Source organism: Canis lupus, chromosome 3 (genome assembly GCF_011100685.1).
Source record: "Canis lupus familiaris isolate Mischka breed German Shepherd chromosome 3, alternate assembly UU_Cfam_GSD_1.0, whole genome shotgun sequence".
NCBI classification, from domain to species: Eukaryota; Metazoa; Chordata; class Mammalia; order Carnivora; family Canidae; genus Canis; species Canis lupus.
In genome coordinates, this window is record NC_049224.1 from 56,672,515 (window position 1) to 56,684,916 (window position 12,402).

Sequence of the window (12,402 nt, forward strand, 5' to 3'; positions counted from 1 at the left end):
TACTACATTACATTTGGTAATAGTGCCTTACTCTAAAATCACTCCCTTGCTGAATGGTCCTCACTTTTGTTTTGGAAACAGAGCCCTAATTTCTCCAATGCACAGTGAGAAAGAAGATTTGCAGTTTTAAAAACTTATACTTATTTGCTTTAATAAAAGATATAGATTGATCCAAATGTATGCAATTCAGTAATGATAAATTCAAAGAACAAATAATTTTGAGATCCTAAAAATAAAGCTATCATAAAAGGAAACTACACATGAATGTATTTATTTGATCACTGTGCAGTCTTTGAGCTACATTGCGTCTTTAAATGGTATGAATTCTCACTTCAGTTTAGAAGAAATTTTACTTTATAAGAATTGTGTTTTTAATGTAAAGCAGTTGGTGATTTTTAAAATCAATATTTCATTTATGATTCATGTTTTGCTAAAGTGGATAATGTAATGCCTTAATGGATGGAAATGGATCATGGCAAGGAGGTCAGAAAGCAATTGCTGCCATTAATAATACACGTTCTACAAGGTAATCGACAGACAGCAAGCAGGCGAGTCTTCAGAATATTCCTGCAGGGGTTTGGTGTATGGGATGTATACAAAAATAGCAGCTGACTTTAAGAACAGCATATGTCAGAGAAGCACACAATTTTGTGTGAATATTATCAAGTCTTTGCCTTTAGCAAATAGTTTTTCCACTCATTCAAGAACAGTAGCCAGTTAATTACAGAAGAACTGCATATGATTAGAGAAATCAAGAAAAATAAAATGCGCTAGAAGCCCTAATTGCAGGAGGCACTGGGCATGACATTCCTTTGCTAGATGATTCATCATTTATATTTTCCTAGTTTCCGGCTCACAATTCATGCACTTGGTTATCTGCCTTTTTGACAGGGCTCTAGAGTTCAACTTTGAGAAATGTTTGCCTGATGGACAGGATGAAGTTATGAGAAGTTAATCTGTACACAGGACAGCATTAGGTCCTCAGGACAATCCTGGAAGCTGGGTGGGAGAGCTAGTGTCATGCTCATCTCACAGAAAAGGAAACAGGCCCAGCATGATGCTGTGATTGGTATAAGACCCCAAAAGTAAGTGGTTGACTTGGGGCACACAGTTTTCTGACTCCACTCTATTCTTTGATGCAGTAACATGGGTTGGGGTGGAGAGGGAAAGGGAAAGAGATTCTGTTGCCCATATGGTGCTTTTTAATCTTAAAGGTGCACTTACTTTAATGATTTTTTTTTTCAGCGGTGGGTGCTGGAGCCAGCTCATCCTGTCTGGCAAGGGCTGGTTGTGTGCAGCTCTTCCAACCTTAGCATTCAGAGATGTGTTGGTATTGAAACTGGCTTCAAGGGAGGTAGTCACACCGTGAAAATCGGCAAATGCTACACATCAAGGCTTTTATCTCCAGAGAGAGGCTGTAAAACATTTACCTGCGAAGAACTATTTTAAATGCATTTTTAGTTTCATTCCAGTTGTCACTGACCCTTTAAGTCTGCCTCTTTGCTAAAATTGAGGTTGATAGTTAAGTCACTAATTTGACTTATCAAGACCTGGAGAAAGTGAGAGGAAAAGCATTACTTTACCTGGACACCCCAGGAGCAAGCTGCCCTTCTGTCTCTCAGCAGTAAAGTGATGTGTAAAAGCCTGTAACTGAGCTATGTGTGGAGCAAATTACCTATATGTACTTGGGAAAGCACTTGTTCTTTCTGACCTACTCTACTAAAGGCAGTGATTTCCAAATACATACTTGACCTCCCCTAAGCATTAAAAATATTTAAGTATACTACATACACATGTGTGAATATATGTATGTACACACACATATGCATGCATATTATTACATACATACATATTGAGATTGTGCATATAATTTTATATGTGAGTACATGCTTATATATGTTTATAAATTACATGCCTTACCTTCCTAATATATGTCAATTATGTATCAAAGAAATTTTTACTGGATGAGGAAAAGATGAATTAACAAGTCCTTTAAATTATTTTTCAATTGTACAATCTATTTTGCCCTCCATAAATATTACCAATCCCCTTTACTAAATATCAATAATGTTTTGTGAGAAGATGTATCATTTCTGGAAAACATTGGTTTACATTTTCAACACAGTCATTCAAAGAAGCTTCTAAATTCATCTTCCAGACTTTGTTTTAATGCTTCTCAGAACTGAGGAGCTGTTTCATAAAGATTCAAAGGTCTAAAAAGGAATCAGTGTATCCTTGGCTAAAACGGACTAGATCCGTTCACCCATTATGCACAGTACTTTGTTAAATTTAGTTAATACATTTCCCTCGCTCCTTGTGGGAATCAGGTGCTCTGGCAAACTAGTTGCATATTTTTAGTGGGTTCAAAGCCCACTGAAGCTATTTAGGTTTTTTTTTTTATTTTTAGATTTTTAAAATGTATTTATTCATGAGAGACACAGAGAGAGAGAGAGGCAGAGACATGGGCAGAGGGAGAAGCAGGCTCCATGCAGGGAGTCCAATGTGGGACTCGATCCTGGGTCTCCAGAATCACACTCTGGGCTGAAGGCACCGCTAAACCACTGAGCCACCCGGGCTGCCCAGCTATTTAGTATTTAACCAGAAAATTCCACTTCAGGGTTTTAGAGCCTGCAGACCCGAATGTTGTTATAGGTAACACCCTTAAATTTCAGAACAAAACTGCATAACAATGAAAATGATTCCAAACATCATATTTGTATCAAGGTGCTCTTTCCATTTTATGATTTTCTTCCGAAAAGTAGTTGCCTTCTTAGTTTCTGTTAAAACTTTTTTTACTTTGAAGGAGCAGATTGTGCATTTATAATACCTACTGAGTGAGGTTCTCAGAGTCATTTATCATCACAGAAAGTATTAGTGAATTCGGAATATCCATCTACTTAAAACTAAAAATTTGCAGACATCTTCAATTTTGAAAACTTTCCAAGTATGTTACTCCAGGGCAATCAAAGAAACTCTTTGTAGTTACAGAATATATGAGATATATATATGAGACAGACACAGACACACATATATAAGCCTTTGCATATATACATAATTATATCCATAAACATTTTCTTATAAAATATACTTTAATCACATTATATATATGTGCAAAATAATATATGCACAATAGTACATTAATACTTTATATGATATATACATTATGTGTATTTGTATATACACATGTATAAAATCATCTATGTACTCACTAAATGCAGCTCTATACAGATTGATAATCCTATCATAATCAGGATTATGTATATACTTACATCATATATAAAATTTTGAACATAGTTTTACACATCTAAATACTAGTAGCACTTTATATATTCCTATAGATACATAAAATTCTTTATATAATGTTATATAAATGGGTACACATGTATACAACTCTGTATAAAACATAAGTCCTACAGGTAACCTTATACTTACTCTGTATGTATACATGTCTGTACATGCTCCACCTAAGATTGTGATCTGTGAACTCACTTGGTGGGGACACATGTAAAATGCATGTTGAAAGCCAGCAGGTAAGCAAGCGCGTGCTCAGCCCACCCCTATGCTGCAACTTCCTGTCTCAGAGGAAGGTTCTTCACATACATAACTGGTTAGCATGTGGCCAACTGCAAATGCTAGGATCTGTACTTAAATATTAGCCTAGGGGCACCCAGGTGGCTCCGGGGTTAAGCATCTGCCTTCAGCTCAGGTCGTGATCCCGGGGTCCTGGGATCAAGTGCTACATCGGGCTCCCCACAGGGAGCCTGTTTCTCCTTCTTCCTGTGTCTCTGCCTCTCTCTCTAGTCTATCATAAATAAATAAATAAATAAATAAATAAATAAATAAATAAATAAATAAGTAAATCTTTTAAAAAAATCTTTAAAAAATACAAATATTTTTATTTGTATATATTTTTAGCTTAGTTATGTTTTTTTAAACTTCCTTAAATTAAAAAGTACATATAAATTTTCTTCCTATACCCCAAGGTTCTTCCTGTACCCCTGCTTCATTGAACCCTGTCCGTGGTGTGGCCCCTCGGCTGTGCGTCAGATCCTCCTGGCTCTTCTGGGATGGCCTGACTTTTGCCTCAGACACTCACAGCCATGCCTCTTCTAGGAGCAGCTGCCTGGGGTGCAGCATCCTTTCCGCCTCACCTCCCTACTCTGATCTGCTAGAAGAACCTACAGAGGCAATACTCCCTTTTTTAAATGAGAACTCAATCCTTTCAGCTCAAAGAACCTGCGGTCAAGGGGAAAATGGACATGAAAGTTCAAGTTGGGCTGGACATGGCTGGTCGATCAAATGTTGGAAATTGGAAGGTTTACCGAGACTGCAGTACCTCTCCTTACTGAGTGCCACTTACCTCCATTAGTTCTTTTTTTTTTTTTTTTCTGATGTTCACAACAGGCCCACCAAGCAGGTGTCATGTTCCAAATGTCACTGGTCAGGAAACTGAGGCATGGGGCAAGGTAAATGACTTATCTACAGACCACATACCGGTCAAGTTCCAGCTACTTCACAGCGAGCTCTCCAGCTCCAAAGCTGTACTCTTCGTACTCTACCATGCTGCTCTGTTCCATAAAATACTATTTTAAATAATCAAATGGACTGAATTTATGAATTTGGCAGGTTGCAGTACTGACAAATATGCACGAAACAGATAAAACAGAAAAACTGTTGTGTGTGTGTGTGTAAATAAACTTCACTTTCCTGGGAGCTATTTTGGTACATTTGTATACATACATATACAAAACTGGAACTCAAAAAAGGTTCGTGACCTGTGACAATTTCTAGAATTTTACCATCAGAAAGTAACTCTACAGCCTTTATGCTTACAAATATTCATGGAAATCATACAATGTTGTAAATGATTTTCCTCTACAACTGTAATTGAATGACTTAGTACATACATGATGCCAGGATTTTTTTGCCTTAGAATATAATGTAATCATTAAGAATATGTTGTCAGTAAACATTAAATACTCACGTTATCGTGTTAAGTGAAATAAAGCAGAATAAAATGTTGTACATTTGGTATAATCACAATCTCGGAAATGCCTATGTCAATATTTATGCCTCTAGATCTAGTCTATGACAAGGAAACATACTATGGTGATAACAGAGTGATTTCTTTGTGTTAGTTCTAATTTACTCTATAATAAACATGTAATCTGAGAAAACAAGATACATTTTGCTTAATAAAACAAGATTGTGGGCTTAGAGTCAGAGAGGTCAGAGCTGTGACAGTGAAATGCTGGTGAAAACATACCAAGCTTCCATCTCTTCCTCTATCACATAAGGGTCACCATCCTTCCTTAGAGACTCGGGCTTCCATGTTTGAGCAGATCCTCAATAAATGCTGATGTGTGGTCTGTGTTCCCTTTGCAGGACCCTTAGTAGGCTATGTAGCTTCTTGCAGGGCTCTCCGATGACCCACAGATGTCCCTTACAGAGTGGAAAAAAAATCATTACTACTTTATTTAAAACAATAAACTTGAGGGAAAGAATCAAAATTCCCAAAGCCAGAAACTGAATTTACTGACCATCTTTTTACTCAGGTATACATAAAACAAGGCCATGGGCCAGTTGTCCTGGTGCAGCTTATAGTTCTTAATCTTTGGGGAGTCCTGAATATGCTTAAGAATCTGTTGACAATTATCTGTCCCTCATACATGTTCACAAATGCCACATTTTGTGTATGATGTCTTAGGATTCACAGGTGTTCTGAAGTTTCCACAAGTCCCATGATGCAAAGCTGAGAGAGGAGCGGTGAGATGGGAGGTTGCATCCTCCCATCTGTTGCAGGGACAGAGATGCTCCCTTGTTCCCATTTCCCATTTCCCTTGTGTGCCCATGACTGGGAGGAAGAAGGGACCTGCACAGTGACCGAGGATCACTCATGCCGTAGTCATCAAGGTGTCACCCCCTCTGACCTCAGTTCCTCCTCTGCAACAGACTCGGAGCTCAATCTTTTCTAGGACAAATGTGATGCCTATTAAACCATCCGTGCTCTGTACTCCACTTAGAACAAAACCTGCAGATAATCCTGGGAGTGGCGATGCTATCTGAAATTCAAAGGGGCTCAAGTAATCCTAGCAGACCCAAGCAGACAAGCACAGCTCATCAAATCTAAGATCCAAAGATGTAAAAGAACTTGTGGAACCAGACCAGTGACCTACACCCGAGTCTTATGTCTCACTGGGATTTTCACGTACAAGCGCCAGCATCCCTTCTGGGATGAGCTCCCGATGCAAGGTCATCAAAGTTGGCCCAGCGCTCAGCTCACTCGCGGTCCCTGTGGCTGAGCAGTTCAGGGCAGGGATTGTTAGTTTGTTTCCATAAAGAGCCAGAGACTAAGTACTTCAGGCTGTGTGGGCCATACACACAACCCCTAGCACGAGTTATTCTTTGCTTTTGTTTGTTTTCACAAACCTTAAACATTCCAAAGACACCCTTAGCTTGTAGACGGTGCAAAACCATCCATGGTTTGCCTCCCTGTGGTTGAGAACAAAAATTCGGAAGCTCTACTGGCAGGGGTTCAAATCCTGACCCTCCCAGCCCCAGCATTGTTACCTTTGCCTGCTTGCTTCATTGCTCTGTGCCTCAGGAAAAGGGGAGAGGATCCTAAGAGCACTTCCACCTGAGGGCTCATAGGGAGTCATGGCTTAATGCAAATGAAACACTGTGGAGAGCGAGAACACAGGTGGGCACAGTGTAGCCCTACCTCTGGCCAATAGGTCTGGGAAGGAGAGTCGTCGGATCTGGTGGGTTATCCTAGAGTTACTTGGGGTCTGTCATCAACCCATGGAGGCCTGCCACTGCAAAATGTCAACCAACGGGGATTTCCTTGCAACATATTGTGCACCAGGAAAGGTAAATACTGTGTGCTTAGAGTATTAAAATAGTTCCTATATGCAAAGTTAGGATAAAAATAGCGGTTACCTTATAGGGTTGTTTTGCAGATGAATATAGATTTGTTCATTATAACATATAGCTCTTATTATCATAGTGGAAGAGACCTGATTATAATGACTAGACAAGAGTTTTTGGAAGGATCTCTCTCTGGGTGATAACCCCTGCTGGAATGTATTTTAAGCCAAGACCCCCTGGAAGAGGCTGTGCACTTGCACCGGGGGAGCGCAAGGTCTGTCTTACCGCCCTGGCCTCGGCACCCAGCCCACCACCAAGTGCAGCATGGTAGCTGGATACACCTATTTTTAGATGAAATGGCTTTATTTTTAAGGAATAATGTAAAGATTTGGGGTTTGGGTGTTTGCTTCTGCTTTCTTTCAGCAATATGTTAAAAATCACCAGACTTCCAGTTCAAGATGACTGTCAGAATAAACATGTGCCCAACATCCAGGATGCCTAATAATTACAGAATAAATCCAGGTGAGCAAGGAAACCCAGCCTTGCATACACTGGAGGTTATCAACCCTAACTCATAAACAAACGAACAAAAGTGTGACCTCACCATAAGGTCTTTGAGCTTCTTCTTCTTCCTTTAAAGTGAATATAGTTCCCTGTTCAATGTCAAGAAACAAAAAGTGAAATTTTTAAAAAGGAAAAGATTATAAAAATTCCTGAAAGGGAAATAGACTATGGGGTCAGATTGGAGGAGAACTTGTGGGCTAAAACGCACCTGAGGAGGGCTGTTGGAAGGACAGATGGGCTCTGGAGATGCTGACAGCCCAGGGAGCAGACGCTGGAGGGACAGGCATGGATGTGGTCAAGAGCGGTCATCAGGGTGCTTACTGGAGACATTGGGGATGAGCAGAAGGGGTTATCTGGTGTCTCTGCTTCTCTGCGTTGGGCCAGGCATCACAGAACAGGTTGCTGGCATCTGAGACGAGACAATACACTGCCCTGCTTGCAGCCCTAAGTGAGAGGGAGAGCCCCGGTATCCAAAGTCATTGCTGCAAGGTGCATAGCCCACAGTAAAATGGACGTTCAGAACATATAAAGATACTTGTTTCAAAAAGAAATAAAAAATCCTAACGGACAAAAGTCATGAACAGGTAGTCCTGGTCCTAAAAGATGAGGTACCAATAACTAACAGACATGGGAAAAGATTCTCAGCCTCATGGTGATGAGAAAATGCAGGTGAGAACAAAGACACGTCATTTTCTTACTCATCTGATTAACCATCTCTTATTACCATATCAAATCTTGATGATGTGGTAAAGAAATGAATGCTCTCATTCATTGCTTTGGTGGGTATAAATTTCCATAGCTGCTCCACAGTATAGTTTCAGCAGAAAAATATATATGTTCCATGGCTCAGCAAATATCTGCCTCGGTGTCTCCTCCACCTTAGAGACAGAGTCGCATGTGTCTGATGTGAAAGGACATATACATTCACTGCAGCGGTGTGGGTAACAGGCAAAACTGGAGAAATACATCAAATTGGAATAAATACACCACCAGACTTCCAAACTCTGCAGTACATACCCAAAAACGAATCTGTGTGTACCAATGTGCAAAGGTCTTCAAAACATGTCAAATGAGCAAAGTATAACTTACAGGACAAGAAGTATAGTATAACAAGATTTAGATACAAAATCAACCCCTCCTACACACAAACCACAACGAGAAGAGACACAGAGATAGAGACAAATAGACACACAGCAGGAGAGAGCTTGAAATTCAAAGCAAAGATGCATTTGGATACCCACCACACTGATGAGTAATTCCTCTAAGAAAACATTTTGTGGACCTTGGGCATATTTTTAAACATGAGACTGTGTTCATGTTTTACTTTTGAATAAGAAAGTAAATAATTTTAAAAGGACAGTCCAGCCTCACTCTGGAAAACTAGAAAACACATGGGAGAGAAAATCTGTCGTCTTGCCACGTGAGAAAAGCACATTTTGCTTGTTGCTGCACATCCTTCTAGTCATTCTTCTACATATGCGCAGGTTGATGCTCAAGTACTGATCCACCAGGGAGCCTCTTCTTTTGCAGGTGGAAAATAGATTAGTCAGTGAGCAGATGTAGAAGGAACGGAAATGTGTGAACTCAGAATTGACAGGAATAGGCATGGATCACTGACACCTTGTGGAGAAACAGGAGACAGTAGGGCAGCCATGGCAAAATGTTCCCATCCATTGATGGGATGGAGAGTGTGAGGTGAGGACAAGTGCAGAGTGGCCCAATGACACCCCCTGCCCACATGTGCCTCTTCTGCTTCCTCCTGGATGCTCCTTTTATAGGAAAGAAATTGCAAAGAGCAAAAGCAGGTACAAGTAGAGCAGCACACCGGGACAGGTGTTGAGCAGAGTCTGTGTAGCGGGTGTGAGAAGTAGAGAGAAAGAGCCGGAATTGCACGAACAACTGTGCATATAAATCTAGGAAATCTAGAGCCTCTGTATATGGGACTTGGGGCCAATTCTGATTTTATATTTCTCAGGAGAATTGTCTATTTCAACTCTATTTTCAAATTTGTTACGGAGTTTTTCATAGTATCCTGTTACAATTTTCAAACATTTTATTTATCTGTGTGCTGGTGTTTTCCTGTGTGTTTTTTTTTAAGATTTTATTTATTTATTCATGATAGACATAGAGAGAGAAAGAGAGAGGCAGAGACACAGGCAGAGGGAGAAGCAGGCTCCATGCCGGGAGCCCGACGTGGGACTTGATCCCCGGACTCCAGGATCACACCCTGGGCCAAAGGCAGGCACTGAACTGCTGAGCCACCCAGGGATCCCTTTCCTGTGGTTTTTAATGTTACTTGTGCCTCATCTTTTCTGATCCTATTTGCCTGAGGTTTATCTGTCTTATTCATCATTTCAAAAGACAAGCTTTGGGTTTTGCTAATCAAATCATTTCTAGAGAAGGGGAAATCTTTTCCATTAATTTCAGCTTTTATCTCAGTATTTCTTTTTGAATCTCTTTAGGTTTATTTTCTTGCCTCTTCCAGCCCAGGCATGAGATTTTGGATTTCTTCTCCATGATGCTGGCACACTGCCTGGAGGCAGCAGAGCTCACAGTTAACAACAACAACAACAAAAAATAAGGGATGCCTGAGTGGTTCAGTGGTGGAGCATCTGTCTTTTCAGATCATGATCTCAGGATCCTGGGATCGAGTCCTGCGTTGGAGTCCCCACAGGGAGCCTGCTTCTCCCTCTGCCTATGTCTCTGCCTCTCTCTGTGTATCTCTCATGAATAAATAAAATCTTAAAAAAAAAAGAAGATAGTCACAGTTAAAAAAATTGTAAAAATGAACAAGAGAGGGTCCTATCCCTGGAAGCTCAGGCAAGGCTTTTCATGGAAAGAAGGAGGAGGGTATTGGAGGGACCCAGGCAATATCTTGGACAGAGGTGTCAGCAAGGGCAGGGCTTGCCCTGAGATATCAGATTTGAGCAGAGCTGTTCACAAGGGAGTTAGGTCATTGTAGCCAATTGTTAGACCAGAAAGAGGAAAATATTTGTGGCTTATATACTAAGACTTTCCTGCTCCCGTGCTCTCCAGAGGAGCCTTGGTATTGATTATTTTAATTTTTATGTCTACTGATAATGCTTCTGTATTATGAGTGGAATAACATTTCCAAGAGCTACAGATATGAGACCCAGAGGTCCCAGAGGTCAGGTCAATAATTCTGAGTGTCAAGAGATCCACCCTCAGTGAGCCCTTTGTGATCTCGATTAAAGTTTAGCCCCAGATAATGTGCTATAAAAATGCCTATTTCTACTCTACCCTCCAAGAATCACTGTGAACTCTTCTCCACATTCTCAGTTTAGGAATTTGGGAATCTCTCCCTTGAAAAAGGCAATCTAGAGAGCTCAAATGTGAGATCTCAGAGATGATTGACCATTGCAAACAAGAGATAAAAATTTGTATCTAAAAAGGGCAAATGATCCCACATGCTGATAAGGTAATAATTCCTCTGACCTTGAATTCTTTTTGCCAACTGTTCAGCAGCATGCTAAGACAGAGAGTCCTAACCATGTGGCACCAGGTGGCTCCCCCCCAGTCTCCTGTGCGCCCTCCAGGAGAGCCTCCTCTGCTCTGCTACCTGTTCCTGCCATCAGCCTGTTGCTCATTGGACTGCTTTTCACATCAGCACATTTTTATAGCACATGGTGGTTTCCTCAGTTACACAACAGACTCAGTGCCAATAAACCCTCTTCCAGGTAATGTAAAGCATATTTGAGTGCAGGAATGATTACATTTTCATAGCTAAAAATAAGCACTTGTTTTTAATTTTCCATGAGAATGCTGCCAGTCATCCCAGGAAGCCACCTCCTACCTGGTGAGCCCTTTATGCTAAAGTCATCACCCCTGTGGCTGGGAAAGTGGAATTCACATTTTCATTATGCAACACAAAGGGAAAAGCCCATATGCAAATCTCTCTTTAATCCTACTGTATCTCTGCTTGTTCAAAGTGCTTTAAAACATTAGACTATGTTAAATATACTTTGACATAGAAGCAAATCCCACCAGAGCCAATCTACATGGAAAGAATATGTTTATTTTTTAGAGTACAAACATAGCTGACATCATCTCATCTGATCCTCACAGAGCCATTATGAAGTTGGTAAGATTATACCCACAAAAGGAAGGCAATCACTTATTGGGTTTACCCAGAAGCTGCAAGCTTACTATCCTGCATCAGTTTTGCTTGTTGGAAGAATTTTCTTTTTTTCCAAATGCATTTGACTGTGAAGGTGTCATGTCACAGCCACAAACTGCTGATCAACTCTAGAAGGACATTTATAAGCCATCAACATCTACATATGTCTTATTGTGGTGGGATACAACATTGTTCCTTTCAAGATGAAAATGTAAGGGTCTTCCCGATGTCTGTGGAGGGCTAGGATATCGCTATGGGGAGGTGGTGTGTCCAACCACGAAGAAATCCTCTCTTTTAAATGATATGATTGCAAAAGTTTAAAAAAGATGATTTTTTAAAATGCCCCCCAAAGAAGCAGTGGCTCAGAGTGCAGGCACTTAAGTCAGACAAAACTGACTTGAAGTCATGATTCAACAAATGTAAGCTCTTATCGCCATCCAAAAATTGTCCTAAATATGGGATGCCTGAGTGGCTCAGCGGTTGGGCATCTGCTTTCGGCTCAGGGTGTGATCCTGGGATCAAGTCCCACATCTGGCTCCCTATATCATTGAGCCTGCTTCTCCCTCTGCCTATGTCTCTGCCTCTCTATCTGTGTCTCTCATGAATAAATAAATAAAATCTTTAAAAAATGTCCTAAATACATTCAGCTAATCTCAAAGATCTGATGATCTATGCCATCTTCACCTTCATCATGAAGGTCATGCCTAACAGGTCACTGGCTAAGATAAAGACTCCATCTCTCTAACAGAGCCAAGAGAAGCTGCTCTCGAACCATATACAGTGTGCCTGTATGCCAGAAACTTCAAATGCATTAGCTACTGGGATCCTTTCAA

General features: G+C 40.6%; 1 long non-coding RNA gene across 2 annotated transcripts in view; it reads right to left on the bottom strand.

Annotated features, from left to right (window-relative positions):
• Nucleotides 1-12,402, bottom strand: part of LOC111095235 — a 39,648-nt gene that overhangs the window by 22,788 nt on the left and 4,458 nt on the right. For both annotated transcript variants that reach the window (XR_005357111.1, XR_005357110.1), the window contains exons 5-8: nucleotides 7,640-7,875; nucleotides 7,472-7,520; nucleotides 5,267-5,442; nucleotides 1,225-1,440 (exon numbers count right to left, since the gene is read on the bottom strand). This is a non-coding gene — a long non-coding RNA (uncharacterized LOC111095235). The remainder of the gene's footprint in view (nucleotides 1-1,224; nucleotides 1,441-5,266; nucleotides 5,443-7,471; nucleotides 7,521-7,639; nucleotides 7,876-12,402) is intronic.